Consider the following 6675-nt stretch of genomic DNA (forward strand, 5'->3'; position numbering starts at 1 on the left):
CGTCTCTGGATCATCTAGAGGCTGTAAAAAGCATCCCTCGGAGGGTCCTTGACTATCCTGAGGCCCAGAGGTACAGCTGTTTCTTTCTATCAAATTTGATTCCACCCAAGAAATAGGGACTGAACACAGTGGTGTGGGTTTGTGCTGTTGTGGGCCCCTACCCCACCCTGTTTCTCAAAACCACAGCCCCTCTCTGATTAATTTATCCTCCAAAGCATCGTGTTCAGACTCTTCTTGGCCTGGTGCAGCTATAAATGAATGAATTCTGAGAAATGAGTATACTCCAAAGACTGCCAGTCCACTCCGTAAGGCTATTTTCACCCTTCCCACAGTGGCCATGCCCCTTCTCTGCCCTAAGGACAAACTGCGGTGTATATAAGCTTGAAAGACACTGGCCAGTTTGGTCCTGAGGTGTGGGGTACAGCTGTTGCTGTGGGTAGAGAACACAGAGTCATAAGGGCTGGGGGCTGCAGGGTGTTCTTTGTGAACTGACGTCAGCCAGCCCTTCGGCAAAGAGACAGGGTTTGCGGTGTTGTGGGATGGAAGAAAACGGCAGAGTTATGAAGGTAGGCTTCGGGAAACCCGACAACCTCCAATGTCAAGACCTAAGCTCTGCCTAGGTGGGGTTTCCAAATATTGGGAGGGAAAGGTAGGGAGTAGATATAAAATAACATGCATGTATATATTCTATATAGAACTCCTTACGCTGCCATTAATATATTCTATATAAAACTATCTATCTATAAATCATTCTATATAGAACTATCTATGTGTCATTAATAGTTATGGCATTTTCCCGACTCTTCACTGATACAGTTGGTCTGTGGTCCTCTGGTCAGGGCACAGGGATTAGATGCTGCTCCGGGAGGCTTGGAGGCCCTGAAAACTGTGCTTGCTTTGAGTAAAGTTCTACAGGTACTGGTATTACCTTGGAACCTCAAAGGGTTGGGAAGGGAAGATCAACTCTGACCTGTGCAAGGGGTGGGCCTGGAGCAAGGATTCTCATGAGACACTTAAGCTCAGGAGAGGGCATGACCTCTGCCACGACCACTTGTAGCTCAGAGTCGATAGATAGAATAGAATACACCAGCTATTTGGCTGCATCTCTGCTCCATGTTGTGTTGGGCCTCTGATGACGGACTGAAAGCCAGGAGGCACGGAACTCCAGGAACGGTATGGGTGGGGTCAGCCTCCCAGGGGTTTGGGCCACACAAGAGGGGGTATGGCAGGCAGAAGGACCATCATGGAGAATAGCCAGGGGGAACCTTGATCCTTGGTCACTAACTAAATCTGGCAGCATATCAGCCTGGGACCAGGAAAGTCCTTCCTAGAAAACTGTCCTCCAAGTTGGTATTAACCTATAACTTCTGCCTTGAGGCAATTAATGTCCAGTGTACGGGGCTCCCCTATAGTAGAAAGCCAGCCTTGATACTTCTGTGTAAACATCCAGCTTAGCCTATTGACAAACTGGAGGTTGGTGCTTTCAACCCAGGCTACCAGCTCTGAAAGAACAATCCAAGTGGGACTTGGGGCTCCACACACGCCCCGCCAGGGCCCAAAGCAGCTGTAATCTCCCCTACCTTGGTCCTTTATCCTTATTTAGTCTCTACTTCCTGAGGCCACTTAAGCTTGGCTTGGAGTTTGTTTAGCAGCCGTCCTTCTTCACGCCCGCTAGTGACTCATACATTCGTTTTTCTTAGCAAGGCACGCAGCAAAATTCCAAAGTAGCAAATGACCGGAGTGAAAACCCTTAAACTCACATAGATTTAATCACTGCAACAAATTGGAACCATTTGTGGTCAGGTTTTGATGACGATCTAGAAAGAATTCCCAACTCCCCCTCCACTTTCTCTTTAAGTGGCTTAGTTAAGGTTAGCGAGAAGGGGATCCAGGGTCCGGGCGGGTGGGGCGGGGGAAGGGGCTCCAATCGTTTCTAGCCACTCTCAGGGACATCTGTGGCCACCTGAGTATTTTTGAAAGGCAGAGATCAAACTTCCGTGATAGACAGCCACATGACTCAGTGGCCCAGGCCCTGTGACCCAGAAATCAGTGAGAACTTGGCACTGTGAGTTTGCACCGAACCTTTGAGGTATTCTTAGGAAAACATCGTGTTTTGTGACTTTTGTCGCCTCCAGTTATCCTAATAAGGCAAGGAAAAGGTCAGCACATTTTTTTTTCCACAAAAAGAAAAGAAATCGAACCCGATCTGTTATGATTTCTCCTTAAGCAAACCAAACAGAGCTTTAATGAAGACTCGGGTCTGGGGCTGACCCCCACTGCATTGTGAGTGTCAGATCTGTTTCTGATAAAACCATATTGAGGTTTTGAAGAATGAATCAGAAAGGAAGTTCAAATCCATTTCATGACTGAGCTGAACTAAATCGAAGGGGAAAGCTTGCCTGTAATTAAAGGGAAGCTTTAGAACATTTTTTCCCCTTTCTGAAACAGTTTTAGAAGTTTCTACAACCAGGGTTGCTTGTCAACCGTCAGTTTGTGAGGTTCCATGTGATTTCTTGAAAGCAAATGCCGTGGCGGCTTTGCAGGGACAGTGGCAGCAAAATTTCCTGCGCAGATTATGGAAAAAGTTACCCACTAAGGGTCCTCCCCAACCCCCTTTTTCTCCCCCTTCTGGTTTCTATGAGTTTCAATGCAGAGAAAATCCAGGTTGAAAGAAGTTGAATATTTATTTTCTGTGAACTTCAATAAAGCATGTGGCAGGTTCGAAATTTTTTAGTTTTCAAGGTTCTTTGGACACCTCAGTTTTTTAATTTTTCAAAGCTGCGCCTTTTGGTATAAAGCTACCAGCACCTGATGGCCGGACCTGTGAGTCGGTGCCGAGGAAGGTGGGCTATAGACTTCCAGCAGGGCTTTGGCGGAGAGAAGGCACTTTTCCTAGGACCCTCCTTTCCCTGCCAGGACCTTTGTAAATGCTTGGTGCTGAGTCTTTTCTTGAAGTCCTGTTTGTTTGGGTTTGTGGAATCCCGTTCCTTTCTTCAGCAGTCTCAGATGTCCTCGGTTTAGGCCAAGTCATCAACCATAATCCACTCCAGCCCCGCTGAGGAGTAGCCCACTTTGTTCATAGGCACAGAACATAACTTCAGCCCCCAGGGCCTCTGTCATGAAATGCAATCCCAGACGCTCTAAGATGTCTTGAGAGATAAGTGTGGCCCCAATCCTAGGGTCACCCTGACCCTGGAAGAGCAGAGTTCCTCTATATCTCATGACATCGTTATCACCCTAGCGAGCGACCCCAAGAAGCTGCAGCCCACCACATTTTCCACAGAGTCTGTGGTGTTAAGAAAATACCCTCTAGTGCCGTGTTATTTTAGGCTGAAACAAAAGTACCCATGAATGGCTGTGGGGAACAGAAGGGACATTGTTCTCCCTGAGGTCAGGCGCTCAGAACTGGCCGGCAACTGGATTCCGACAAACGGTGGTCAGAATGCCACCAAGTCCAAATTCGTTATTGAGTGTCAGGCAGGATCACTTGGAGCCCAAAGAGGGCTTGGCAGAACCCTGGGCCATGGTCATGGAAGTCTGATTTCCAAGGGAAGGCAGGAAGTGCTTCCCTATAGGCATTGATAGGGTGACAGAGTTTGAAAGAAAGCCACCTGCTCATGAGGTGAACCCACAGAGGTGACAAGTAGGCGGGGGTGGGGGGTGGGCTGGCTTCCTGTGGAGCACAGGTAGGGATAGGCCAGCACTATTCTGAGCCCTTGAATGAATTGTTCCATTAGATCTTCCAGCCAGCCTACAAGCCTACTAATCCCTGTCACAGAAGAGGAAACTGAGGCAGAACACGGCAGGTCTGCCCAAGGTAAGTCAAATCGCTGGCAACTGAACAAGTTAGGATGCAGAGCCAGGCGGCAGCCTGCTTCCAAAGCTGCTTCTTTTTTTGTGTCTGATCCCCTAACTCCCATAGTTTTATATGCCCTGGATGATACAATGAATGCTCTGAGCCTGCCACACCCGTATCATGTGGGTGCATTCTTTTGCCCAGGGATTTCTTTCACTAGAGAGGTTTTGTTTGGAGGGAAGGGTCAGGTCTGCCTGTTTTTAACAGGCTAGACGTTTCTGAAAATTAGCCCTCCTACCCCCAAGGTGGCTGGCAGCAGTCGATAACCATCCAGCTTGCTTGAAGTCCATGAGAAATCTTGGAGCTGAGGTTCTGTCTTCTCCAGTTCCCTTCAGGTCTGGTCACCCACAGATAATAATTTTCAGGTGTGTTCTAGCCCTTAAACACTTAGAGACTTGCAGCGTATGTGACTCCCTAACTCCTGAGGTCCTTGGCAGTAGAGAATGCTAGTCTTCTCTGGTACTTTCCTACCATTTGTAAAATGCATATTAACTGTGCCCAATTTAAGACCCCCCATTTTCCCTATGAGAGCTGGTCTTATCAAAAACAACCAACCAGCAAAGGATGACGTTTGAGGAGTGGGCAGAGAGCGGCGGCCTGCTCTGAGCCCTGGGCCCCAGCTGATTCTGGGTTCCCCATCCTCCCATGGGCTTTTTTTTGTTTCTCGAAAGGACTCGTCTAGCAGGACATCACCAATAGCTTCTGGCGGCTGTACCCAGCTTCCCACGGGCTCCTGTAGCTGCAGAGACAGGGCTGAGGGTAAAGGACAGGGACGAAAGGGTTGGTAGGAATGTTGGGAACATCCTCCTGGGCTCCCACAAAAATCCAGAGGAAGCACAGCTGAGAGGCTACTAGAAAGTCCCCATTTCTCCCACTGTGGAGACAAGACCCATCGGGTGTTTCCAGAGGAAGCCAGGGTCACCTGACCTTCACCGATGTGACAAAGATGGTCTCTGCAGAGCCCAACATGGAAACCATATGACAGGAATATATAATGAACAGGGCATTCATCATCTACAGGATAAGCATTCATGCGGCTCTGTGCTCGTATAAGCAACAGTAGCCTGTGAGAGACGCTATTCAACATCGGCTTTTGTTTATTTTGAGATGTGGTCTCACTCTGGAGTCTAACATGTCTGTAACTCATGATCCTCCTGCCTTGTTTTCTTTTTTAGTCTAATACTTTCCCTTCAGAAGCCATGCTGTAGCAATTCTTCTATAAAACTTATTTATTAGATTTTAAGTCTCTGTCTCTCTTTCTCTCCGCCCGTGTGTGTGTGTGTGTGTGTGTGTGTGTGTGTGTGTGTGTAAATATGTGTGCATGAATGCAGGTGCCCGTGGAGGCGAGAAGAGGGCCTTGGCTCCCCTGGAGCTGGAGCTGGTTGTGAGCCACCTGACCGTCTCTCCCTTGGAACTGAACTCAGATCTTCTGAAAGGGCAGCAGATGAACCTCTCTGTGCTAATTCCTGAAGACATACTTCATCCGTTGTAGTGGCTGTGATGCACTCGGTATGAAGGCGTGCCTTGCTTTGTTGAAGTAGTTGACTCTTGCTAATGTGATGTGGAAGGAGAAGAAAGGAAAGAAAAGCCCCCTGGCTTTCTCTAGCCTTCCACCCCAGGGCTGAGATTCCACCTTCCAGCACCTCTTATTCCTTTAACCATTTGGGAAGTCCCTGGAGTGTGTGGTTTTTTTTTTTTCCTCTTTGCAACTGCATTGGTTCAAGTGTTGGGTTCCTGCTGAGGGCCTAAACACTCCTCGGATCTCTTTATAACCCAGCTTGTAAGTGGAGGACTCTTGATTTGGCCCACAGGACTATTTAACACCCCCCTCTAAACCCTGTTAAACCCGTGTAATGAGTTTCCCCCTGCTGCCGTCCCAGCTGTGAAAGCTGAGAGCTGGTTAGGACACTCACCTGTTCCAAAGATTAGCTGCTCTGGAGGCTATGGGGGCAGAGGGAGGGCCAGCGGGGCAGCTGGGAAAGGAGTCTGGTCAGGATGGCTGGGTTGGCGTTACTTAGGCAAGAGTAGGTATCAACCGCCATGTTGGGCTTGGGTGGCTTGGGTCAGCTTATTATTCAGGGCCTCCGTAGTGTGCCTGGACCAAAATTATGAACCTGGGCTGACCGTTGCCCTTGAGGTAGAGTCCTGTATTCTAGGTGGACCAGAGGAGGCTCCTTTAAAGAACCAAGAGACACAGGAGGGCTGTCCTGTGAGTCTCTCTAAGTGTGTCTTCAGCACAGAAGTCTCTTCTGCACTTTATTTCCTCGCCTTGAAGGTAAGGTTTGGACGCGTGCTTGGAGCTGTGGCTGGTTTCTGGAGATGAGCTGTTCTTTTACAAACAGACCACAGGGGCAAAAGAAGCCAACTGCAGCCCTCTTCCTACCTAGTCTGCACATGACCCACAACTTGCTGATCAGAATTCTCAAGGCTTGTCCGGGGACTGGGTCAGGGCGGCTCTTGCCCATCCATGATTGGTTAATTGCCAGCTGGTGACAGAATAGTAAATCTCTTGGTAATGGTTTTAGAGACAGTTTAAAGGCAGTTCAAAAATGCAACCCCCAAACTCTCTGAGGGAATGACTAGGAAAGAAATTCACTTTTTTTTCCTTGTTACGTGAGGAGAGAATGTTCTTTAGGAGTCAAAGACTAACTTCACCAGAAAGGAAAGTTCTAAGAGAAAAATAAGTCAGAGGATAAAAATCAAGACTAAAGCTGGGCGGTGGTAGCGCACGCCTTTAATCCCAGCACTTGGGAGGCAGAGGCAGGCTGATTTCTGAGTTTGAGGCCAGCCTGGTCTACAAAGTGAGTTCCAGGACAGCC

The sequence above is a fragment of the Mus pahari genome, chromosome 20, assembly GCF_900095145.1.
Source record: "Mus pahari chromosome 20, PAHARI_EIJ_v1.1, whole genome shotgun sequence".
Lineage (NCBI taxonomy): Eukaryota > Metazoa > Chordata > Mammalia > Rodentia > Muridae > Mus > Mus pahari.